A 26,664-nucleotide genomic window follows, 5' to 3' on the forward strand; every position below is an offset into this window, starting at 1 on the left:
CCCACTCCAGTGTTCTTGCCTGGAGAATCCCAGGGACAGGGGAGCCTGGTGGGCTGCTGTCTATGGGGGTCGCACAGAGTCGGACATGACTGAAGTGACTTAGCAGCAGCAGCAACAGGACAACTGCATGCAATATATGAGCCAGGATTTTCTTTTACTGTACAAAGTCATCATTAGGACAGTTGGTGAATTCTGAGTAAAGCCTGTAGATTAGATTTTTACTGTACCAATGTTAATTTCCTGATTTTGATCATCATACCATGGTTATGTAAAATGCCATTCTTGGTTTTAGGAACTACGGTTTGCTATAATGCCTGTTATAACAGCACAAGGTTGCTCTGATGCAATTGATATATTTGGGAACAGTTTGAGCATAATATGTTCAGTCATGTTTGATTATGTGTGATATCATCCATGAGAAATACTAGGTGAATGTAGATAACTACACCTAAATTAACCAAGATTTCAAATTAACCAAGATGTGTCAGAATACATAGAATGCACACATGAACAAAGTGATGAGCCACACATTTCTGTCCGCAAGTCTTTCAGTTCTCCATCCTTCTTCCACCACTTCAGAATCTACTGACATGTTGCAGTCCTTCTGACACACATCTCCACAGCAGACTTCAAGTCTTTTTCAAGGTAAAAATGACATAGTGTTTATATATTTCTTACCCACTGAACATGTGTAAAATGGCATACTGTTTTTAGGAGGTTTCTATTTTATTTCTAACATATCACTGATGAAGTTTTTGAGCATCATGCCCCAAGTATGGTGAATTTTAGGAAGATATATGTCACATTATAGCAGAACTGACTAAAGTATGTAAGGATAAAGGGACATAATGTCTTAAACTTATTCCCATATGGTTCAGAGAAACACTGTATATAGATAAAATATACATGTAATGTAGTAATATGTGTGTGGGAAGAGAGGATAAAGCCATTGTGTTAAAATGTTGACATTTTGGGAATCTGGATGGTGGGTAGATAGGAATTGTTTATATTATACTATTCTTGCAATTTTTCTGTAAATCTGAAATTATGTCAAAAGAAAAAGAAAGAATAGAGTATTGGAAAAGCTTTTTTTCTTTTAATTGAGGTTCAAATATGAAAAATGAAAGAAATTCAAAGGGAAAGGAAATTACTCAGCTGAGAAAAAGACCAATGCAGAATAGAGAAGAGAGCCTAAACAAGCTTTCTACAGAGTAGCTTGAAACATGAGCTTATTGTAAGGCAGGCTTTTTAGGAAATATAATAGGAAAACTACATCTACAGAATGGAAAATGGAGACATCTTGCTTTTCCAGGAAGATTTTTTGGGAGTCTAGCCCAGATAACAATTAATTAACACATAAATTAACAATTTAATCACATATATCAACAATTCTAAATTATTAAGCATCTTTATTCTCTTCCTAAATAATACAAGGATTTTAATATACTTTACTCATTGTGCACCCCCATGTACAAATCTTATCATTATTAGAATATTAACTTTTTTGGAAAAAAAAAAAGAAACAGACTTTTTTTAATTTACCAACATCTATGCTTACTGTCATTTCCCTGTGTACAGTTTTCTTCTTGCTGAATTATGTTTTTAATATTTTGTTCAATGAGAATCTACCAACCCCTTTTATCTTTATATGTCTGAAATATTTTTATTTCACTGTGACTCTTGAAGGATAGTTTATCTGGGTATAAAACTGTACAGTAGCAGTTTTCCTTCTTCCTTTGAAAATGTATCTTTTTTCATCTGTTTTCATTGGTGAAAAGTCCATGATCAACCCACTTATCTTTCTTCTGTAAAAAAAAAAAAAATCCATCTTTTCTCTCTGGGAAGTTCTTTCACCTTTTATTCTGCAATTTGACTATAATGTATCTAGCTATCTCTTTACTTTTATTCATGCTGCTTGGTACTTGTAGTGTCTCTTCAGTCTGAGGGCTCCTCTTTCCTCAATTCTGGAATTTTCTCAACCTTTATCTTTTTAAGTATTACTTCTCTGCCAAACCTAGGGTTTCCTTTGTTTGATATTTTTTTATTCTGGAATCTCCTATATGAATACATTGGTACCTCCAATCTATTATCCAGCTACTCTTTTATCTTCTTTTACTCTTAATCTGTCTCTGCTTTGTTCTGCTGAACTCTTCAGTACTATCTCCAGAATAGGTGATATTCTTCTAATTTTATGAATTTTTTTTAAAAAATTGGATTTTGCCCTATATAAAATAGCTAGTAAGAAGTAAAAGCCTGAATTTGAATCTGTTTCTTACTGACTTCTGATCTGGGATCTATTTAATGAGTTCATCCCTGAAGTTAAAACCCCGGAACAGTAAAATAGCTTCAGATCACTGCATTATCCTGTCGTGTGGGTGGATTTAACTGGGAGGATGCATATGACTTCAGCCTGTGTGAAGTGCCACATGCTAGAAGACCTGAGAAGTGTCAGGAGTTATATTTGGCTTCTTTTCCATTTTCATCCTATGTTGTTTCTGAGAAATGGAACTTTAGTTCCTTTTTATCTTTCATGGTACACAAAATTTCCGTCTTTCCCATTCTTTCGGCTGTCTAAATAGACTGTTCACCAAGGTTTCTTTGTGTCAGTAGCAGAATTTCTTTTCTCAGTAGCAGAATTTTGGTTTTGTTTTATTGGGCAGATGTTGTTAAACTTAGAATTTTTTAGCCATAGGGAAGTTATGAAATGTTTACAATGTTATTCTATAAATAAAAAGTCTACTGTTATTATTCAACATTTGTTAAGTGCCCTCAGAATGCTGACTGTTGAGTATCACTATAGTAGGGGGAAGAAGGGTCCAAACACACATATTTTTCTGTGCAAATCACAACCCTTGTAATTTCTTTGTAACATTATGTGTGCTTAGTCACTCAATAGTGTCAGACTCTGTGACCCCATGGACTGCAGCCCGCCAGGCTCCTCTGTCCATGGGGATTCTCCAGGCAAGAATACTGAAGTGGGTTGCCATGCGCTCCTCCAGGGGATCTTCCCAACCCAGGGATTGAACCCAGGTCTCCCGCATGGCAGGCAGATTCTTTTACTGTCTGAGCCACCCTGGAAGCCTCTCTTGTTTATCTCAGTAACATTTTTGTAAGAGCTCACATGACCCAGCTTGGGCATAACAACCAAAGATGAGAGTAACACGTACATTATTTTATCATTCATTCATTCATTTAAAAATATTATATTGATCATATTTTTTGACAGGAGGGCTCACAGGCCCGTGAGGAAAACAAACATGAAAAACAGTTATAATGCAGTAAAATGAAGGAAGGTGCTAGATAAGTGAACGGCACACAAAAAGATGTGTTTAAATCTGCCAGGATAGGTTGAATGGCTCTCAGAGGAGTAGATATTCACTTGAAATGGGCTTGAAAGAGTTTTCCAGAAAACAAAAGATTATTTTAAGTTGAGGGGACAGTAAGAGTAATAACCCTTTAGAAAAAACACATTCATTCCACCTGAGGCATGGCTGGATTAGAGAGAGTGATTTTGAATAACACTAGGAGGCACGGGCCAGTTTGTGGAATCCTTTAACTACTTCACTTGAGGCTTGGGTGTACTGCAGTTATTTGGGGATTTGAAGCAGGGAACACTTCCTTTCTAATGGCATCCAGAAAATTGGTTGGAAGGAAATGAGACCAAAGCAAAGACAGTGAGAAGGCTGTTAGTAGTTCATAGAAGAAAAACTGAACTTAAAACTCTGAGTAGTGGAAATGGAGCAAAGAGAACAAATCTGAGAGAGATTTAAGAGGTAGGATCAGTCAGTCAAAATATGTAGGGCTGGCTAGAAAGGGACTGGTCTTGGGTGACTTCTAGGATTCCAGCTTGGGGGCCTGTGTGGAGAGTTTTTTCCACACCATCAGGCTCCAGCAATAAATATGGCAAATGTTTCTCTTCATCTTGATTTCTGTTTAAGCAACCTCCAATCCTGGAGGAAATCAGCAATGTTGGTTTTCTGTAGGAACAGTGTACTAGAGAAGCCGCCCAAGAAAAATGACTTCACTTTCTCAGCAACTTTCTAGGAAGGTAATGAGAACAATGTGTGGAAACTTAGTTCTTCTAATTTAACATCTTTGGAGGAACCCTCTCCTTTGCACAGAATAGCTTTGACACTGAGTTTGTGACTCCTGACTTTAGCTTTCTTGCATCATTGCAGATGGAGTGCTGGTCATGTGTCTTACCAGTCACCTCTATCCTCATGTACCTCGAAATATTCTTTTTGAATAATTAGACTTTTTCACTTAATTTAAAAAAAGCACACACACACATTTCTGAGGCCTGTTATGCACCCTGCGTGATGGCAGATGCTTTTTACATGTCATCTCATTTAATACAGCAACCTGAGAGAAAGGTAGTAACATCAGTTTTACAGATGAGGAACTGAGATTCCAAGACATTAAACAATCAATCCAGGTCACAAAGCAAGTCACTTGCAGAATCAAGGTTAGGAACTGATTCATACTAAAAATCTGATGTTTTTTTCCTACCATCTTATGCCATCCACTCTTGTAATATGAACTTAAAAAACCAAAAAAAAAGTATACCTTTCTTTGAGCTCTCATCTGTTTGTTGCAACCACAAATAGCTCCTCTTATGTCTCAGTAATCACACTGGGCACTGGGTTAACAACTGAGAATGAGACAGACCAGTGGTGAGAATGACAAGCAAATAATCAATTATAATGCAGTTTAAGGAATGCTCCAGAGAGGAAGTAGAGGATGAGGATGGACCCTAGGGGCGCACCCAACCAGGAACTGGGGCTCAGTGAAGGTGCCCCACAGAGGTGATACCCAAACTGAAATTTGAGAAGTGCAAGTTAGCCAGGGTAAGGGAGGGAAAAGCATCCTCTGAGGGTAACAGACATTGGCATAGGGAGAGGCGTGGCAAGAAGTGAAATTTAAAGGTAGGTGTGGCCAGATCAGGGAGGCCCTTATAAGCCAAGTCAGGAAGCTGAAGATGAATTCTGATATCACTGGGACTACTATGGAAGAGTTGTTTAAGCAAGGAAATTGCATGAATATGCAGGCAATTTTTAAAGATGACTGTGGTAGTAGTGTGAGGAGAACTGATTAATAGGGAGGCAAACTTGGAGCCCACCCTGGAGGCTGTTACCATAGCCCAGGAGAAAGATGATGGCCACCTAGCTGAAAAGACAGAGAGACGTGGATGGGCTTGAGAAACATAATGAGGTAAAATCCCCAGGTCTTGGTAACTGAGTGAATGGAGAGAAGAAAAGTCAGACTGAGCCAGGTGACTGGGTAGGGCTATTCCTGTCCCCTCAGATGAAGGAAGAAGAACCAGTTTGAATATGAATCTGGAGAGAGGAGTGGGATGGAGATAGAGATTTGAGAGATGTCAATATATAGATGATAAATATTTAACTAGGGGAAATAAGAGCATAAGAGTTAAAGAGAGCATAAGACAAAGAATATCTGTATGTAAGAGGCTGTCAAAAAAATTGAGGGAGCCAGTGAAGGAGCCAGAGAAGATAAATTCAGAGAGGTGGGAATAAAACCAGGCTAACACAGCAAAGCCTGGGATAAGAGTGCTTAGTAAACAGTGTCCAACCACTGAAGGGAAGGTTAATTAGATAAAGACATAGATTCTCCTGTGGGTTTTAGCCACAAGAAGGTCTTCAGCATCTTGGGTGAAACTGGATAACTCCTCTGGACAGTTTGGCTGGTAGGAAGTGGAGAGAGGGAATCATGATAGCCAGGTGGCTTTATAGGAAGGAAGAAAAATGGAGTGGGGGAGTGGGGATGAGAGTGTTGTTTTAACATTGGAAGAAACATGAGCACATTAAAATGCTGATGAGAAGGAAAGGGGAGGTAAGAATATTTGACAGAACTGAGGCCCTGAGAAGGAGGGAGTTTGGCAAAGCAGGGGTTACACTGGCCTTGGAGCAGAGAACAGGCCCTCTGCCCCTCTGTCTGAGTTTCAGTGGGGAAGGAAGCCTGGAGTGGGGGAGGGATTCTGGGGAAAAAAAGAGGTTGGAGCAGGGGACCATCTAATGGTTTTAGTTTTCTCTGCAACATCCAGGCAGGTGTATGTGTGTGTCTGTGTGTGTGGCTGGGGACAAAAGGGACAGGTGAGCAGCTAGGGAATGGGGAGAAGGTTTCAATAGAGAATGGTGGAGAGCACTCACTAGATGAACCTGGAAGATGTATGATTTTCTTTGACCTAATGCCGGGAATTTGCCCATCAGTGAGAAAGAAGTGGACTCTCCACAGTCTGCCTGTTTTTTCCTGTGTTTGGATCAGGTTCTTAAATTCCTTTCCCCTGTGACTTTTATGGAGCAGGGTCATGATGTCAGCTGACAGTTGTTCAGTGAGTTATCGATCAGAAAGAGAAGGATCCAGCTAAAGCACTCTTCTCTCTGCCCCCTGGCTTGTGGCATTTGTCTGCCACCCAGCTACGTACACAGGTGATTGAGGCAAACTCTCAAACAGTGTCTTCTCTCATAGAATTTAGGGGGGGTAGCACATATTTCAGGGAAGGCCTCAGAAAAAGGAAGCTTGAGTTCTTGCTATGCTCCTTCCTTTAGCCACCTTCCCACTTCCCAGCAGGGTAGATTGTGCCTAATAACAGCCCTGAAAGCAGGGGAGAGAACTCTTTTCTACATAGAGTCTCTCTCTGAAGAGGCCACTCCACTGGTCTGGGTTCCAGCCCTAACCTCTGCTATTCCAAGAACAGGCTGTGAATGATGTTTCCCACTAGTGACCTGTCAGTCTGTTTCTATTCAGCATACCAAGTAAACAAGACAGATTTTTTAATCAGGATGACTTGGGTTCAGTCTCTAACTCGAACTTATTAGCTGTATGGTCCTAAAAGCAAGTCACAGCTAGCTGAACTCTGGTTCCACATCTTATTGTACACATGAAATAGGAATTACTGCTTCCCATGGTTCTTGTAGGATGAAGAACATCTCAGCCACAGGATGAGGAAGAGCACGTGACATGAAGTTGGAGATCAGCCTGTTAACACATCAGGGGGTTGTCATATTGTCCATGCATAACATAGCTAAGGGCCCTAGGCCATCGGCAGACAGGAGGCAGCGCTCCCTAAATGTTCACCCTTCCCCATACTCCCCTCCCAAAATCTGTTTTATTTTGTCAAGTAAATTACTCAATGTGCTCTCCTAACTCCATAGGTTAGCAGTTAGGTATTGCCTTACATCAATGCTTTACCTCCATGTTTCTCCCACACATTAGACTGAGAGTTTTTGAAGAAAAGGGGAGTTTCTTATTCATCTGTATATCCTTAACATATAATGGGTGCCCACTGAGTGTTCATTCAAGACTTGGCTCAGTTGCCACCCCATCTCATAAGCAGACTTGTGTGGCTCTCTCACTTGAAGGTAGGGACAATGTCCAGGACAGCTCACATCCCCAGTTGCAGATATAGTATGTACTTAGTAAATACCAGTTGCTAGAATTATTAGGTAAAGTTTCCATCAGCCCAGGGCCCAGGACATAGTAGGAGATCATTAAAAGGCAGCTGCTGTTATTAACACACAAAAAAAAAAAAAAAAGAAGAAAGATGGGCATCTAGTCACCCACTTTGGCATGAAGTGTGGACATTGATTGGAAGACTATTTTAGAGAAAAAAAAATGACCCTTTATTCATTTTGGGGAGGGGAGGAGGGTTAACAAGAGAGAGTCTTTTTCAAGTGTTTGCTCCATCTTGCTGCCACTTTACTATGTGTGGCTGCTGTTGCTATGGCAATTCTTTAAGCAATTGAATAGAACAGCACTGAGTTGTTGCAAACCTGCTCTAATTGCTCCCATGCACCAGGCCTGCCCACACGACCACTCTCTGCACAGCATTCCCTTTTTCAGATGCTTATTTTCATAAATCTCTGGGCATTGTGCAGCTCCCTTGCTCTTGTGACATTACCATCCTCGGGCAGAGGGCACAAGAAGCAGCTCTGGGTAGAGGGAAGGGGTCTGCCAATTTTCTCTGTGTGAGTGAGCCGTAGAGACCCCCATGTTCAAGAGGGTAGCAGGATGCAGCTCAGCAAGGCGTTAAAACCAAATAAAACATTTGTGGGACAGATTTATTATACGTATCTGCCATTGTTGAGCAATTTAGTCATCTTTTTCAAACCAGCTTTACCATTCCTGCACCCTCCTGCCATGGGGGCCCGGTTCATTGTGTAGTGAGAACTTATAGTTTCAACCTGAGTGTGATTAAGAAGAACTGATACTGAAAAAATGAGAGTTAGCATGTATTGTATCCCTCCTGTGACCAGGCACAGTGCTCGACACTATCCATATGCTCTGTCACTCAGTCCACAGAGATGCTGGGCAGAGGGTGGGGACGTAAGTAGTAGGACCCCTGTTACAGACGAGGAAACTGAAAAGCAGAGATTTCGCGCCAGACCTGAGGTCATAGTCTTTGAGTACATGGCTGGGACTGGAGTCCAGTTCTGACTGATTCCAAGGCCTGTGCTCTTTTCACTGCCCTTCCTGTCTCCCAAGAAGGAGGCTGGCTTTTGGCAATACCAGGAAGCCAGATCTCAATTAACACATGGCATTTAGCCAACTCCAGTGTCCTTCAGCTGGCTCTCCTGGTGGTTCAGACAGTAAAGAATCTGCCTGCAATGCAGGAGACCCGGGTTCAGTCCCTGGGTTGGAAAGATCCCCTGGAGAAGGGGATGGCTACCCACTCCAGTATTCTTGCCTGGAAAATTCCATGGGCAGAGGAGCTTGGCCGTCTACGGTCCATGGGGTTGCAGAGTCGGACATGATTGAGTGACTAACGTTTTTCACTGTGTCCTTCAACATGTAAGGCCTTTCTTTAAGAAATCATGAAACTTAAGGATTATTTTAGGAACAATTTCATCCTAATAATAGCATCTTTTGAGTATTACCAGTATACTAAGCTCCAAGCTAAGGGCCATATGAGTAGCACACTTAAAAACAAACTATAAATTAGGTATTATTCTCATTTTACAGATGGGGAAGTTGAGGCTCAGAGAAGGTAAATGACTTGCACAGGGGGTTGCAGCGCCAGTGTTCAAATCCAGGTCTGATTCTAAACCTCTTTACCACTAGGCTGCTTTTTTGGAAGTGGATGTTCCATATACATGAAAAGCTTTTTCCGTGACTATTCCAGGAAGCTTAATGGCCAATGGAAAATTTTTCTTCCTATTTCCGAGATATTTGTAAAGTAATTTAAACCCACACTTTAGTGCATAAAGGAACTGGGGAGCTGCATCTCTGCAAGCTGCCTTGGTCTGGGTTTATAGTGAGAACTTTTACTGTAACAGCCCGGTCCTACACTACATTAGGATGGTAGAATTGAATTTTAAATTTCTTCTTTCTCTTTTTTCCACTCTTTTTTTTCTTTTACTCAGAGAAAGAGAGAGTAAACTACTTTTACTGTAGTTGGTTTAATAAAAAAGTAGAAGAGGGAAGAAACAAAAACTGAACACTTTCTCATAGAAGTGGTATGAATCTTACTCGAAAATCAAGGTTTTATCTTATGTTTTTTTGTAATACTTTACAATTAGCACTCTGATTCATTCATTCAAATAAGTTTTATGGAAGACGTACTATGTGCTAGACACTGTGCTGGACTGCAGGCAAAAGAGAACAGAAAAATATACAGGGAAACTTACAGCCAACAATCTATCTGAAATAATGACTTTATTATCGATCATAGACAGGTCAGAGGTAGGCAGTTCTGTGTCTAGCTAATTGAGCCAACTCATTGATGTCAAGAACCCCATTCTTTGATTCATGAATCTGCTGATCTCAGCTTCCTATCCATGCCACCAGGATGGCTTTCCTCGTGGTCTCAAGATGACTGTGTCACTTCTAGGCATTACATCCTCACAACAGTCTCAAAAGGCAAAAAAAATGACCTTCTCTTCCTGATATCTCTTAAGATTCAGAAAACCTTTGCCAGAACCTCTCCTGGTGACTTTTGCTCATGCGTCGTTCACCAGAATTAAGTCGCATGCATATGCCCTAAGCAGTCACTGGCAAGGAAATAGAGACCACTGGGCTTGGCTTCAGTGTGAGGACCCACCCCCTGCCTCTGGGATGGGGCCTGAAACACTTGTCCTCATGGAGGAGGGTGAGGGCATGAACAAATCATGGTTGTGTTAAGAAAAAGAGGAAACGAGGGAGCCTATAGTGGCACCTAGAGACATATGTCCTCAAGGAGCTTACAGTCTAGTGAAACAGACACAGTAAACAGGGAAGTGGACAGCTAGATCATTTTAAATGTTTCATCTGAGTTGTACTTCATGCTTCTACTTCAGATGGAGTGACTGAGGAAGTCTTCTTGGAGCTGACACTTTACCTGAGAGATGAAGAGTAGAATCAGCCAACCAGAATGAATTGAGGCAAGATGTTTGAGACAGAGTGAAGGGATGACACCGCAACTTGGAGGAGCCAAACCAGGGAGCCCAGGACGTAGCAGAGGAGAAAGCATGTGGCCTGAGCTGAAGTTAGACATTTAAGCAAGGCCAGATCACACATTCTTGAAGGTCATGGAAGGGAGTTTGGATTTTACTCAAAGTCAGTGGAAATCCAGTGAAGGTTTTTAAGACAGGTGTGATGCAATTTGTTTGTTTGTTTGTTTTAATCACCCTGGCTGCTGGGAGAGGGGCCTTAGTGGAAGCACAGAGAGCAGTTAGAAAATCACTGTGATCACCCAGGCAGGAGATGGAGGTGACTTGAACTTGCACTGTGGCAGTGGAGACAGAGGGGAATGAGCTCTTTTAAGATGGGATCGACAGGACTTGCCCGGCACTCTGCTAAGTGTGTCCCCGTGCCTCTTGTCCAGTCTTCTCTGTACTCCTATACAACAGTGTTTTGTAAAGTAAATTATTATGCTCACTTTATAAATAAGAAAGTTCCAAGAAGTGGCCTGCACTGGCTCATAGTATTCAGACCAAGCCAGAGCAGGGAGGGAGGAGGAAGAGTGTACCAGATTCTGAGACAAGTAGGCAGGACCAAATCAATTAGTATTGTGCTGGGATTGTTTTCCTAGACCAAGCTTTTGTTTTTGAGGGTGATATTTTGAGAACTGCTGTCTCCGTGGGAATATCTTATTTGTGTACAGCAGAGCCATCTCTGCATCTAACATTTTCTTGTTTAACACATGGCTGTCTTTATAATGAGTGCCTTCTTTATGTGGGGTTATCAGAGTAACTCTGAATCTATTTTGCAACTAAATTAATGATATCCAGGAAACATTTATTTGGCTCCTTTTCTATTTATAATATTGTTACCAACTAATTGCCTTTGAATGTTCCTACTTAAGGGTCCTTTGTGCTAGATAAAAATCCGACCTACGTAGGTAAATCCCTAATGCTACTCAGGGCTACCTAGTCACTTATGATGTTTCTCTTCTTGTTGTAATGACAGTAGCAATCATAAAAACATACGCCAGGGCAAAGGTCCAGATTGAAACAACATCCAAAAAATAACAGTGTGTATTGTTTTTTCTGATTGTGAACATAATGTATTTTCATTGTAGAAATTTGGAAAAGACAGGCAAACATGAGGGGGAAATGTCTCTTACATTCCCACCACCCTAAGGCAACCAGCATTAACTTTTGGTCTATTTCTTTCCAAATGTTTTTATACCTTTTTACATAGTTGAACGTATATAGTCAGTACATTTGTTTCTTCTTTTGCATGTGGTCTTCATCATAGAGATTTTCCTCAGGTCATGAGATAGTGTATAGTATCTTTGTAAATGGCTATTAATTCCTTTGCCTAGATTTGCCACAATTTACTTAACTGTGCCTCCCTGGAGGGAAATTTAAATTTTTGGTAGTGGTGATTTGATGTGAACAGCTTCGCAAAGAGAAATTCATTGGCATTTGAGTTTTTCCTTAAACTAAGTTTCCAGTAGTTTCAGTGCCAGGTTAAAGGATAAGCACATTTTTAAGATTCTTGATATACTTGTCATTAAAGAATCAGACTTTCAGCCCCATTCCTTCTACCCTTATACTTCCCTCCCCCATAACTTCTCTTTGTTACTTAAAAAAGTAAGTTTCTACATACATTTTTTTGCATCTTACTTTTTTTTGCACATAATCTTTTCTGGAAATCAGTCCATCACAGTGTATAGAGATGTTAATTCTTTTTCACAGCTTTCTATTGCTCCATGGAGTGTTTGTGTGTCACAGGTTTTTTTCAGCCAGTACCATGTTGATGTTCTTTAGATGTTGCTGTTAGATGTCACAATGAATAACCTTGTACGTATGTTGGTTTGTGTTTTTCTAAATATATCTTTGGGATAGAGTCTAAAAGTGAGGTTGTCAGGTCAGATGGTAATTGCATATATCATTTTGCTAGATGGTGCCAAATTCCCCTCCATAGGGGTTTCATTTTTTCACATTCCTATCCTGTTACCCCATAGCTTCACCAGTAGACTATATTGCTAACTTATGGATTGTTTCCAGTCTCATGGGTAAGAAGTGATAGCTCAATGAAATTTTATATACATCCATATTATTACAAGTGAGGTTGAATATCTTTTCTTACATTTAAGAGTAATTTGTGGAGGTTTTTTTCCCCCTATAAACTATATGATTTTGTCTATTTTATATTAATTATTCTTTTTCTTCTTTATTTTTAGGAACTTTTTATATATTGGGTTGTATAAGCGTTTTGTTCATGATATAGGTTACAAGTATTTTTTTCAGTCTGGGAATTTTCTAGATGGTTGTTGACTTCAATTTCTTGAATATCATGTATATAGCAGCTCTTTGTCTCTAGATGATTCCTTCTTACCTTTTTCATCCTAGAGAATAGAGGCTTTGGGAATAGATGTTGGGCAAAGCTGCAATGAGATAAGCAGTTCTGCCTTTTCATCTAAGGTATATCTCAAGCAGACACCCTAGTGGGCAGTATAGACAATTACTAGCAAGGGTGTGTCCCACTATTCTGTAGTCGTTTGCCTTCCAGGCAGCAGCAAGCGCAGTTGTACTGACCAGTCCATCCTGTCTGTGAAGCAGCCAGCTAGTCCCTTCCTACCAGTGGTCAAAAGCAGTGCTCTGTGTGTTAACTTTGGAGCCAACTCAGGGCAGCACCAACAGAAAGCAGTGCTTCTAGTTCCTTGTGTAACATGGGTGTACATTGTCTAACCCCTTTGGGCCTCCATTTCTCCAACAGTAAAAGGAAGAGATGGGCTGGATTAAGTCTAGTGAATCTTCCAGCTTGGATGTCCTCAGACCCTAGGCCTTAGTTGGCACCTGGCAAGCAGAGAAAGAGGTGGAAATCTTGATAAAAATTACAGTGTAGCACCAAGGTATGTAGAAAATCTTCCATTTGTAGCAGTTCTGTTGGACCTCATGTGTCCCGTTGGGAGTGAAAAAAATCTATTTCCTTCTTGAAATTTCCAGTAGCTCATGCATACACGGTATATAGAGAACTTAGAAACACCTTTACCACTGAGTCAGTAGTAGATGTGGGCTTCCCACCTGAGTCTCTGACCCCAAAGCCTGAGCTTTTTCCCCTGTGCCAGGCTGATTCTGGGTATGGAGTAAACCAGAAGGGCTGGGCTGCCCTGAGAATCAGTCAGCAGAGAAGCAAGACCTGAGTTCTTCCATCCGGAGTTCAGGCCGGGCCACCGCAGAGGTCACCAGAGAAGAAAGGCCAAAGGTGACAGGCCTCAGAGTGACGTTTCAATGGAAATAAACTTGAGTGGCCCAAGTTCCTGTAGCCCATTCAGAGAAGAGCCACAAGTTATATGGAGCTCATTCTCCAGTTTCCAGAATACCAGAAATGTTTTAAAATATGGCAGCATATCTTCTTCAAATCTAAACTGCACAGCAGTGAGGCAGACACACTTCCACGCATCTTCACGTCTCATTTAATTTAATCCTCACAGTATTCCTTAAGGTGTGTATCATTATCCCCATTTTCCAGCTTAAGAAACCAAGTCTCAGAGAGATGAGGTAATTTGGCCAAGATCACATAACTGTTAATGGCAAAGCTAGTATTAGAACCAACGTCTGCTGGCTCCAAATCTGCTGCTCCTTCTACTGTTCCAAGCTGCCTACAGTTCTTTATTGTTGCCAGCCAAACTTACATATACCCTTTCTGGGGCCACCCCACACATTTGGGTGTCTTCCAGTCACATCATTTGTTTCTGGCTCCTGCTTTATTGAGATCCGCAGAGCTCTGTCATTCCCGGCTGCGGGAGTAACCAGTAGGCCTGTGCAGCAAGGAAGGAGTGCCGAACAGAGAAGCGAAGGAACTCGAGTCCCCATGGTGCTGAGAAGGACACTCACCTTTCCTCATTTGAATCTGTAAGTCCACATCCCAGGATGCTGTTCTTGCCCGAGATCTGCGTCTGTAGAGGCCTCCAAGCTTTCAAGTGAAGTGAGCCGAGTGCCGGCCCATTCACTCGCACCCCACTCCTGTGGCCAGGGGCCATGCTCCCCCTCGAAGCCAGCACAAGGCAAGGTCCTCATGGGGCCAGGCCCTCTGCGTTCACAGAGGAAAAATGAAAGTTGCTTTATTCCCTGGTTTCTTCGTAGCTCCCATTATGCCGAGAGGGCTCCACAGTGAGGAGCCGGGGCTGTGATATTTCTGCTTCAGTGTGAGAGATTCATATGTTTGACTAATCAATTCTTCGGCACTGACTTCCCGGCCTGCATTTTGTTCTCTTGCTTTTGATCGTCTGTTTGCCTTTTTGCCATTCTGCTGGCTCTTGTTTGGCGCTTTTATTTTCCAGGAACGCTTTGACCTACTCGATCCTCTGTGCTCCTCTCTCTCCCTTTGTCATTTTCCTCTCTGATTTTGGTTCCCTTGTGATTGACCGCACGCAGCTTCCACACGCGAGCAAAGTGGAGACCCTCAAGTCACAAGGCCCCGAGAGCTGCTGGGTTTTGTTGTGAGAGCCAAATGACCCCAGACCACAGCCAACCCCCAGACCCCTAGCCCAGCCACACTGCAGCCCTCTACCTCTCCTGTCTGCGTCCCAGCCTCACCCTGCAGCATCCATCGCTGGCATTGGCTTGAGCTCTGCAGTTCACAAAGCCCTCCTAACATACACAGCCAACCGTCAGGGAAGAGGTGCAAGTACCAGTTTTGGTTACATTCCTCAATTGAAGAGACAAGGAATTGAATGTAAGAGCTGACTTTCCCAGTGTCCAAGGCTTGTCAGCGACCAAGCAGGGACCAGACCTAGGTCTGCGCTGAAGCTGAGACTCTTTCTGCTGCTCTGCTGCCACTGCTGCAGTTGTCAGTTGCAGCTGGGGGCACTCTCTGAATTCCTCTGGTTCCAGTGTTTTTTCAAGTTTGAGAATGTGCTAAGAATAAGACAACATTGTGATAACTGGAAATTTGATATATCTGTCTATTTCTCTATTATTTTAAATTTTTTAAAGATAATTTCAGGCTTCCTTGGTGGCTCAGACGGTAAAGCATCTGCCTGCAATGCAGGAGACCCGGGTTCAATCCCTGGGTCGGGAAGATCCCCTGGAGAAAGAAATGGCAACCCACTCCAGTACCCTTGCCTAGAAAATTACATGGATGGAGGAGCCTGGTAGGCTACAGTCCATGGGGTCGCAAAGAGTCAGACATGGCTGACCTACTTCACTTTCTTTCTTTTCAAGATAATTTCACACTTCGCACTTCACCTGGTTCCACTTTTGTTACCTTTGACCCTTCCTTGGTGTTTATTCAGATATTCATGGTACCTTAGCTTTGATCTCTGGTTAAGAGAATCAATAACTTTTAAAATAATCATTTTACCTCACTGAAGATATACAGTTAGTGAATTACATGTATGTGGGTATACACTTTTTTATGTGTCAAAAGACTGTGGCACAATTATATGAAAATAGTAAAGGGAAGTGATTTACCATCATATCAAATTACCCGCTGTGAAGTTGCAGAAACAGCTCATTTTATGACATTTTCCAGAACAGAACATTTCGCAGAAGATGGGAAAATGTACAGAGAACTATATGGATGTTGTCTTAGAATTTATGAACCATGAATGATGCATTTAATTTGAAATGGCTGTATTTTCTGTAAGCATGTGTGAATGCAAATTTGAAAGACAGTGCTGGAATCTGACTCGCCTGTCTCAGGTGCAGACGTGGTCAGCACTGAAAATAAAAGCACACACTGTGCCTTCTGACAAAACTTTGCCACTTTCCCAGTTTCTTTACAGGAGCCATGTCGAGTGTAACATTGGCTCTGGACTTGCCAAATCTAGCTGAGAGAGTAATTTCTTCATTAGTTTCATCCCTCTTAGCATGTGTTATTTGGGAGCTGTCAGATAATGTCATCATTAACCCATTGCCGATGTGCTTCAAAAAAAATCCAGAAAATCTAGATGAATTTCGATGCTAGAAATTGAAAGGCGAAAAGCGCGTTGTTTTCTGAGTAAATATGTTTTATGGAGAAACCAAGTAAAGCCAAATGAAACTTCACAGTAGAAATGGAAACTGTCTTTTGACTCTCTGACACTTATTGTAAGTTCCAATATTTTTGAGAAAAGAAATAGTGTTACTATATTTATATTTTCCTGCCTTAATACATTTGGGGGAGAAAAATCATAACCTTACATAATCAACTTGAATGGCTCTCAGCCTAGAACCTTGCATGTAAACACATAATGAATTAATAATACACTTAATCATAACTAATGTTATCCTCAGTTATAATAAAGATGCCAATTTTTAAATGTGAATCCTTCACTGTATGAGATAGGTAGGTTGTCTTTTTGTGCTAATAGATAATAAGATCTATTTTAGGATCCCCTTGGGACACAGTGCCATAGTGCAGTGTTAGTCGCTCAGTCGTGTCCGACTCTCTGCGACCCCACAGACTGTATAGCCTGCCAGGGTCCTCTGTCCATGGGATTCTCCAGGCAAGAATACTGGAGTGGGTTACCATTCCCTTTTCCAGAGCATCTTCCTGACCCAGGGATCAAACCTGAGTCTTCCACATTGCAGGCAGATTCTTTACTGTCTGAGCTACAAGAAGTCCTTGGGATACAAGTTATAGGAAAAAAATGGTAGTGGTTACAGATTTATTCTCCTCTTGGTCACCCATACCAAAATGTTATGTGTTTCTTTTTTAAACAGTATATAGAAATTTTGAACCATCTGTGGGTTCTAAAGTTTAAATGTGTGTTTATTCTGTTTGTCCTGAAAGGAACATCTCTTTGTGAAAAGAGCCTTGAACTTAAGCCTGGATTGAAGTGGCTATGTGACCCCGGACAAATAACTTACCCTCTCTGAGCCTGTTTCATCCTTTATGAAAGGGCTTTGCTTATCCTTACCTCAGTTATTATGAGGACATAGATGGAAAATTTTATTAACAGTAATCATGACGATAGCTCTTACTCTGTCAGGCATTCTGAAAGCACTTGACACATATTATTCATTTATCCTCACACCCTGTGAGGTGAGGCTATTCACTAGTATTTTTCCTGTTGAACAGATGAGGGAACTAAAGCATAGAAAGCTCAAGTGACTTGCCCAGAGTCCTGGCTCTTAATCACCATACTGTGCTGTCACTCAGAACCTGGCTTGCAGTAAGCGCTTGTTGATAAGTCTGGAGCCTGTCAGTTCAGGTGTCTGAAGGGCATACACTCATGCTCGCTGAGGGGCAGTGGCATGATTGTGGCTTCTTGCCTGCTCTTCTCCACCACAGGGCCTTGTCTAGAGAAAGCCATGCTTGCTGCTGGCTAGAAGAACTAGCACCTCTGACCCAAGGCCACCTGGGATCATCATGTCGCTGGGGAATCTTTAAGTATTCTATTTCTAAATTTCAAAGCAAACTTGGGCTATATTTACAGCGTTTAACATATGAAAAATCACTGGGAAAGTGGGCTTTTAAGTGGAACGGTTGTGTAATGGAATATTTCACGTTCCGGTTCAGCCATAAAGCTCAGGGCTGATAAACAAAGCATCTGAAGCCAAATGGCTCCTCATCTGACCCCAATTAAAATAAAGATTTCATTCCATTCTGTCCTGACAAAGAGGAACATATTGTTGCCTTTAAGGGAGTTTGGTTTAGTTAATGAAAGAATTTTATTTCATTTTCCCCCCAAATACAATATCTAATTAAATAAGATTCAATTTGTTAAGACTTCTGGTAGAGACACGTTAACTCTTTTAAAGCTGTGTGCCTACATGCCTCAAGATGTGGAGGGTACTTACAAATCCTACTTCACACTCCATTGTTTAAAGAAATAAACCCAAGTCACTGTGAAGGCAAACATTATCTTCAACAATTATCTGTTTACACATCTATTACAGCAACCTATGTATGTAGGTAGCATGGATTCTGTACAAAAAAGCACATATTTACATAAAGTTCTGTTTCCTTAAAGGCATTTGTACTTGTACATATTGTAATTTACCAATCACCATAGATCTGTCCATATAGAATATCTCATGCGGGAGTTGTAGCTGTTAAATATGTTAGGTAACATAAGTTGCGTATTGATGCCAAATTATCACGGAGTTCCTTCAGTTATATTGAAGAAATATGTGACTGCCATCATTTAACATTAAGAGTGAACACCAGCCAGCTCTTTGGAGGTGTGGGGTTGGGGTGGGCATGGCTTTTCTTGTGTCATGCCGTCACTGTTTTTTTGTGGCCTTTTCTGTATGTGCTACAGCTCATGACTGTTGAGTCCACAGTTACCAGGCAGCACATTTTGGTGTCAAGCAGACAAGTTCTCTTCAGCTTAGCTAGGCATGAGGAGGCAGTTGGATCTCAAGATGGTGATCAGTCGTGTCCGTACCCTCTGAGGATTGCCTGTATAGCCCACAGTGCTTCAGGGAAGGAGGGCTGGCCTGGGCATCAGGACAGCTACCCTTGGGAGAGCCCCTCTCTTCTCTGGGCTCTGGTCTCTTCATCTTTAAAATGATGAGCAGGGTCAGCAGATCTTTGAAGGCCCGTTGGCCCTGCTTTTCTCAGATTCTGTATTCAGTAGAGCAGAAAGTACATGATGGTTTTAAATCCACTAAGAATTTATAGTCAGATGCTAAAGATTTATGTTCTGAGAAATAAAAAGTCTTTAAGTCTATAAAACCTAAGGCATTTAGACCACATTTTTTAAAAAATCCTGTTACTTTGCGTGCCATGGCTCTTTCTTACTGAATGGTAAGCGTTTACTCAGCATAACTGAGCACCCTAACCTGCGAAGGCCTTGTGCAAGGTGTACAGAGGCAGATCATTCGTGGCCCTGCCCTGTAGGGGCTTATCTCCAGTGATGGGGGCTGGAGCATGTGTGAAAAGCAAGCAGAGAGGTCATCCCTTTGTTGAAATGGATCATTATAGCATACTTTGTGGGGAGAGGTGGAGGATAGTTGAGATGGGACGAGGGGTAGTTGTCACAGAAGAAGGGATATTTGGGCTGGACCTTGAAAGGCAAGCACAGTTTCACCAAATGGAGAAGGCAGGAAGAGAGGGTGCAGCATACTGGAGCGAGGCCACGAGTTCTGCACTATTGAAACATGGCAGTAGGCTGAGGAAGACCAGAGGGAGGGACAGAACTAGAATGAAGGCTTGTGAAAAGTCTCAGGCTCTTAGTTCCATTCTAAGGAGTATACCCAGTGCTTTTCAAACTGGCAATGGATGTTCTTCCAATAAAGGGGGTTCTGTGGCCAAGAGACTGGGAATACAGTTGACTCGATTCACTTCTTGGAAGTACACCGTGTACAATAAAGACTCTACACATGCTGAGCAATTACTCATACTGAACTTGGTTTAACCCAGTGTTTCTCAGATTTCTTTAACCATAAAACCCTTCTGAGGCAGAAGTCCTTCTGATGCTGTGGAGCCAACTTTAGGACGTAGAGCTTGAGGTGGGGAGTCCCACTAGAGAACTGCAGTCAGTAGAGACATAAGATCTGGTGAGCATTTTAGAAAGATTAGTCTGGCCTAGAGAAGGGACTGGAGCTGGGGGAGAGTGAAAAGGAGCATCACCATTATCTGAAAAGTGTTCAAGGTGCGTTTTAAGGAGAGCCCCACTCTGGGACTTCCCTGACGACCCAGTGGTTCTTCTGTGCTTCCAATGCAGGAACCACAAGTTCAATCCCTGGCTGGGGAACTAAGATCCCACATGCCATGTGGCATGGCCAAATTAAAAAAAAAAAAAAAAAAACCCTCTGATTACAATCCACATCTTCTCCATGCATTTGGGCCTTCCAGGAGTCCTTCAAACAGGAAACCAGCCGGATGCCAATAGTCAAAGTCATCTGCCTGGCAGACTTGCCAGGACCCACAGATAGAGTTGGTGATGACACAGGATGGGCTGGGGGTTAGGAGGTTGAAGGCAGAAGATGAAGACTGATGCTAAAGGTTTCCCTGGTTCCCTGAAGCCATTTGTTGGGGGCCTACTACGTGCCAGTCCTTGAAACCATCCGACAGGTATTGGAATTGTTCCACTTTGATGAGTAAGGAGAAAGAAGCATGGAGAGAGTGGTTGACTGTCCCAAAGTCACATGGCTGATGGGCCTCAAACCCATCCAACTGGCTCCTAAGTCCATTATCTTCACACTGAACTGTACTGCCTGCCCCAGAAAGCCTCCATTTAAGAGCACTGACTGTCTGCCAGGCACTGTGCAAGTCACCTTACACACATTATTTAACTCAAGGTAAGTGGTGTTGTCCCTGTTTAGTCAATGAGCAAACTAAGACTTTGCTTAGTAGCCAGGGTCACAACTAGATGTTGCAAAGTCAGGAACTGAACTTCAGTCAGTCTGCTCACTACTCCCTGTTAAGAATTCTAAGGAAATTGTTTTAAAAATTGCTTAGAAGTTATTTCTCTATAGACCTTTTAGAAATTTTGTGGGCCTTATTTTTGGTGTAACAATACTCTGGCTCTGACCTAAGTTGAGCGTAATGGTTAGGTCTTGGCCTTGCTATTGAAAATAAGAAACCCAGATTTGAGTGAAGATGTTTTTCTTTAATTCAGCATGTGTTATCAAGCCCTTATTCTAGTCCTGCTACTGAGCTCAGAACTGGAGGCTTGAGCATGAGTTGAACCCTGCCTTTGTCCTTACATGTGGGAGAGATGTGTGGAGAACTCTCAGCACAGCGTATTAAGCGCAGTTACCGAAGCCTGTTCAGGGAACCCAGAAGAGGAGTTAGGGCAGGCTTCACAGGAAGTGTGACTGTTGTGGGTTTTAAAGGGTGTATAGGAGTCTGCCAGACTCTGAAAGGAAAACATGTCTGAGTTTATTTTTCTTCCTTGGCTTGAATGTTGATGATCCAGTTAGGAACAATAGCAGGATTCATGGAGAGCTTGAAATTGGTGCTCTTGGTGCTTTGATTTGCTTTTAAGAAAATCTAATCCCACCCTATCTGCCAACCTGACATGACTGGAATCATGAGACATGGAGACCTGCAGAGGCCTTCCACACCCATCTTTTCTGAGTGTCATTTACAAATATTTGTTCATTCAGACACCATGGTGTATTCAGGTGATCTGCTTCATTTAAAATCATACAGATGATGAAACCTAGGGGGAAAAAATAAGTAAATGTTTAGGCTTTCCGCTTTTTTTATAATTAAATTTATTTGTTTTAAATTGAAAGATAATTGCTCTATAGGAGGCTTGAGCATGAGTTGAACCCTGCCTTTTCCTTACATGTGGGAGAGATGTGTGGAGAACTCTCAGCACAGCGTGTTGTATTAGTTTCTGCCATATATCAAAATGAATTCAGCCATAGGTATACCTATATCCCCTCCCTCTCAAACCTCCGTCCCTAGCCCACCCTTCTAGGTCATTACAGAGCCCCAGTTTGAGTTCCCTGAGTCACACAGCAAATTCCTGTTGGCTATATAATTTACATATGGTAATGTATCTGGTTCCATGTTACTCTTTCATACATCCCACCCTCTCCTTCCTCCGCCCGCCCCTGTGTCCATAAGTCTGTTCTCTATGTCTGTGTCTCCACTACTGCTCTGCATATAAGTTCATCAGTAGTCTTTCTAGATTCCATATGTATGCATTAATATACTATATTTGTTTTTCTCTTTCTGGCTTCACTCTCTATAATAGGCTCTAGGTTCGTTAGAACTGACTCAAATGCATTCCTTTTTATGGCTGAGTATATGTATATGTGTACCACAGCTTCTTTATCCATTAGTCTGTCAGTGGACATTTAGGTTGCTTCCATGTCCAAGTTATTATCAGTAGTGCTGCAGTTGAACTTTGGAGTACTTGTGTCTTTTTCAATTTTGGCTTTCCATGTTTTATGCTTTTTAATTAAACTTTCCCCTGCCGTGTAGGCAGACTGACGGGAATAAGTGTAGGACTTTTGTTTGCCCTAAAGTGTGAATGGAGGATGCTTGCTCTGTGCTAGAGTCTGAGGGTACAGAGAGGGGAGGACCCACATCCTGCTTGGCCTGGTACTCAGAGTTGAGTAGAGGAGTCAGACATGTTTACTGTCAACAAGAAGTACCCTGAGGCACTTTGCTGAGGAGATGACTGAGCTGAGGCTTGAGGGATGAATTACCACCATCCATCAACCCTTAAGCAGGAGAAAATGATTAGATAAAATTAGAGGATCCTCTTATGGTTTGTGGTTTTATCCCCATAATGCAGATGAGGAAACCAAGTATTGGAAATGGCTAAGTGATTTGCCTAAAACCACACATCTAGTAAATGAATGAGCCAGGAGTTAAACACCAGCCTGTTGGGCCACAAAGCCTTGGCCCACTTCATTATACCTTCTGCTCACATCTTTACTGAGTATCTTTCTGTGTCCAAGCTCCTGGATATTTTGAATAGAGTCTTTGCTTTAATGGTGGTTAAAACTCTTTTCACATAAGAAAAATTGTTGACCTTTGGTAAGACACGGCATGGAGAGAAAGGATAGACAAAACAAAGGAGAACGAGGGAAACCTGGACTCAAACTCCAGCTTTGCTCCCGGCTGGCGCACTGATGATCTTAAACAGGTTACCGGTGGCTCAGATGACAAAGAATCTGCCTGCAGTGCAGGAGACCCTGCACTGATCCCTGGGTCGGGAAAATCCCTCGGAGAAGGAAATGGCAGCCCATTTCAATATTCCTGCCTGGACAATTCTATGAACAGAGGAGCCCAGCAGGCTACAGTCCATGGAGTCACAAAATGCTGGACATGACTGAGCAACTAACACTTGTTTCCCTGAGCCTCCTTAGTAAGACAGGGGTAATCATTCCTGCCTTACAGGGATGGTGGCAGAGACTGAATGAGAGATCCATGTAAAGTGAGCCTGTGCAAGTCACATAGTAGGTGCACTGTCAATGGTGTGTTCTGCTTCCCCATCCTCCTGCATTGTACAGAACTCTTCTTTATAATAGGAACTTCAAGCAGTTATTGCACTCAAAGCTTTGCATGTTTAATCCATCTCTTAGTTGTCAGCATCTAAATTCTTTTATTTAAAGTGTCTTTCTGACATGAACCCTAAAATTGCACACATCATGTTTCATGCCCTGTACATCTCTATGTCCACTGAAGCCTCCTTGTGCAGTAATTACAACCTCGCCCTCTCTCAGCATGAGGTCCGGGTTGATGAAGCAACTGGTACTTTTGTGGTATTGCATATAAAATCAATGTCCCACTTCCCAAGGCTTGGGTGGGACTTAACTTGAGAAGTGGAATTGTTGGGTTTTTTGTTTTGGTTTGGTTTTTGTTGTTTTAGGTGGAAGGGAAATGGGTCTATGGAAATAAAACTAGAAACATCCAGTGTTTGTATGGTGAGCCATGGAAGACAGCATTGGCAGCCTTCATTTTTACAACTGGAATAATGCCCATGAAGCACTCTCCTATGCTGCTGAGAGAGTATGGAAGCAGCGTGGCAGTTCACATCAAGAGCCATAAAGATATTCAGGCTCTGTTGGATTCAGCAAGCTTTTCTTGAGTCACTGTGCCTGCTGGGCCCTACGCGAGGTGGCCATGCACATGCTCAGGTGAAGGAAGCCAGCCTGGGAGTCCTGCTGCGACACAACACTTCCATCGCAGTGTCGGTGGGTGCCGTGCTAGAGGGAAGCGTGGGGGTTGTGGAGCCACACAGAAAGCTTACCAACCCTGGCTCAGGAAAGGGATGTTGGGACTCCGTGTTGAAGGTGTCCCTCAAGGATCAAGGAATATTTGTTGAGGGACCCACTGTGGAAGTGTGCATTGCTATGTGGCTGGAACATACCAGAGGAGGCAGGGGAGCGATGGGGGATGCACGTTACAGTCCTCCACCCAAAAATGAGTTTGATTTCAGCACAGTGCAGCCAGCCCCACCAAGACAGTTCTCACCAAGGTCATGGACGATGCCTGGCTGCAGTTTTATCTCCACGTGCTCTAGCACATCCATAACGGTGTCCTAATAGCAGCTTCTAATTAAATTTTATCACAGTCCTGAATGTACCGCTGACCTGCACACTCTTCCAAGTGGGTCTGATTCATAGGACATTCGTGCAATTCTGCAGATTTGAAGAGGTATTTATTCTCATTTTTGCCTTCCCAGTCTGGCAGAAGTTCTAATTTGTGTAAGGCAGCTTTGGTAATTAAAAAAATGTGTTCTATGGACTAAAGCGGGAAAACTCAGGACTGGGCCATCTCTCACTGTGTACTTTTGTGCTTAAGCTGTGAATACTAGTGAAATCCTTAAAATGAAGACCTGTTTGTGTTAAAAATCAAAAGAACACATGCTGAATGTGTCTTGTTCAAAATCACTTGATGAAGCTGAGCTTTTTGAACTCTGACTAGTACTTAATTTTAGCTACTTTTTTGTTTAAAACACCAGGGAAAGCAGTGAAGCTTTCAGATCTTTAGATTTCTTTTTTGGGGGGAGAGATGACAGTGCTTCTCTAAAGTTTGTTTCTTACCTTTCCACCTTTGAACAATTGATTTTGATTAGAAACATTACACCCAGCATTTACTTTGACATCCCTGAGTACAAACAGTCATTTTAATGATTTTTTTAAAAAACAAAACCATGACAGGGACATCAATCCTTTGCCTGGTGTATGAAGGCCTGGTATATTAATTGGCTGTCAGATTCTGAAGAAATAATGGATTAATGTGCTTGATCGTAACGCTCTGTTCAGAGACTGAAGTTTGATCCTGATGTCCCCAGTCTCTCCGCTTAATGCAATTACAGATATGCATCCAGGACATTTGAGTGGATTGCATTTCATTAATATGATTTGAGCGGACAACATTAGGCTGCTGTCGGGCCCTCTCTGACAGCTAATTACTAGAATGAAGCGTGTATACCGCTAAGGAACAATGGTGCCCTTAGTGGGGCCATTAAAACAATAGAAAAATAGTGCTTAGAAACTCTCGGAGAGTTACTCTCCATACTTGTCATGGGCCAAGAAGATGGCTCAGAGGGGGACATTAGAAGGTAAGAAATGGACAGGAACTGGAGAGGCCTCTGATAGCAGAACTCTGGCTTGGCTTACAAAGAATCAAAGTCTAGCCTCTTGTCCTTCTGTTGGGACATTACTTGCTTATTGCTGGTCAGGGGTTCTTAGGGGTATGTAAGTGTCATGATCTCTGACCATGTACATCTGATATTTTGTCCCTCTCCTTTGCCTCCTCCCCAGCTTCCCCCACCTCAGGGTGTTTTTCATAGTGGAGAAAGTGGCAATTTGGAACACCCATGGTTTATTAAATAATTTCTTTGAGAAGAAAAAGGGGCTTTGTCTTTGAGGTTGTGACTTGGCCACATGGCCCATGGAGGGAGGAGGTGCAGAGTATTCATGAAAGTGTATCCTCTGAGGGCTATTTCCAGCTCCCAGAATGCCCAGCTTACCTAAGACCATCCATTTGAGAAGCACTCAGCTGACTCCACTGTGTGCCCAGCACTGCCTCCTGTTGGTGATAAAAAGAAGAATAAGGTACAGCCCCTTGTGTCCAAGCTCAAGTCCTATGAAGTAGTTAGACATTAAAAATAAATATATATATGTGAATGAAACAGTGATGGGTTGGGATAGATGGATGTACAGAAGTATTTTAAAAAAAGTCTGAAGACTTCTCAGAAGACAAGGTAACATATGAGATGGATCTTAAAAGATAAGTAGAAGTTTGCTAACAAGTTAGGAGGTGAAGTGGAGCTTCTAGAGAGAGGGCAGCTGTTCAGAGGCAAGGAAATGAGGTTGTCAAACTGTGTATCCTTCGTAGAGAGGATCTGGCTTGATGACCTGTTGAAGACAAATTCTTAGCTGTAATTGTCTGTCTAGGCTCCCCCGGCTGCCAGGGAGTGTCACAGCTAGAAGCCACACTCATAGGAGGCCAGCTCAGGCCCCGTGTCCACCACACAGCTTCAGCTTCCTTTGCAGCAGCAGTAAAAAAAAAAAGAAAAGCTGGTATTACTGGCTAAGTAGGAAGCTCTGGGGGATCCAGCCTCATCTTTGGCACCTCTTCCCACAGTACAAGGTGACATGAAAATTCCTGGCATTGAAGCAGCTGTCAGCTGAGAGACCCTCAGGGCTGGCCCACTCAGATGCGCTCTACCACCCCACCAGGAGAGGTGAAGAGCCCCTGGCTGCCTGCCCAGATCCCCTGTTTCCCAGGAGGTAGCACCCCTATTGGAGGGGATTTCCCTAGAAACCTTTGCAGAACATGTTTAGAGACAGATTATCCCAGCTCCTCACCACCCCCAGGATGTCTCCTTCTCTTTTAAACTGCCATCAGGAGACAGAACCAGAAGCT

The 26,664-nt window shown here is 42.3% G+C and overlaps 1 protein-coding gene across 11 annotated transcripts in view; it reads left to right on the forward strand.

Moving 5' to 3' along the window:
• The window catches only part of DENND1A (DENN domain containing 1A), a 536,262-nt gene that overhangs the window by 411,352 nt on the left and 98,246 nt on the right, over positions 1-26,664 (forward strand). The window lies entirely within an intron of this gene.

Source organism: Ovis aries, chromosome 3 (assembly GCF_016772045.2).
Source record: "Ovis aries strain OAR_USU_Benz2616 breed Rambouillet chromosome 3, ARS-UI_Ramb_v3.0, whole genome shotgun sequence".
NCBI lineage: Eukaryota > Metazoa > Chordata > Mammalia > Artiodactyla > Bovidae > Ovis > Ovis aries.